Genomic DNA, 298 nt, shown 5'->3' with positions numbered 1-298 from the left:
AAAACTGTAAGAACAGCCGATAAAAACTGTAAGAACAGCCGATAAAACAGCCGATATAAACAGTAAGAACACCCGATAAAAACAGTAAGAGCAGCCGATAAAAACTGTAAGAACAGCCGATAAAAACAGTAAGAACAGCCGATAAAAACAGTAAGAACAGCCGATAAAAACAGTAAGAACAGCCGATAAAACAGCCGATATAAACAGTAAGAACAGCTGATAAAAACAGTAAGAACAGCCGATAAAAACTGTAAGAACAGCCGATAAAAACTGTAAGAACAGCTGATAAAAACTGTAA

The 298-nt window shown here is 35.9% G+C and overlaps 1 protein-coding gene across 1 annotated transcript in view; it reads left to right on the top strand.

Annotated features, from left to right (window-relative positions):
• Positions 1-298, top strand: part of gpam (glycerol-3-phosphate acyltransferase, mitochondrial) — a 23,617-nt gene that overhangs the window by 4,644 nt on the left and 18,675 nt on the right. The gene's annotated exons all lie outside the window — the stretch shown is intronic.

This window comes from Nematolebias whitei, chromosome 17 (genome assembly GCF_014905685.2).
Source record: "Nematolebias whitei isolate Nwh7 chromosome 17, NemWhi1, whole genome shotgun sequence".
NCBI lineage: Eukaryota > Metazoa > Chordata > Actinopteri > Cyprinodontiformes > Rivulidae > Nematolebias > Nematolebias whitei.
The sequence above is the reverse complement of the archived record's forward strand: the minus strand, read 5'-3'. Positions and strand labels throughout refer to the sequence as shown.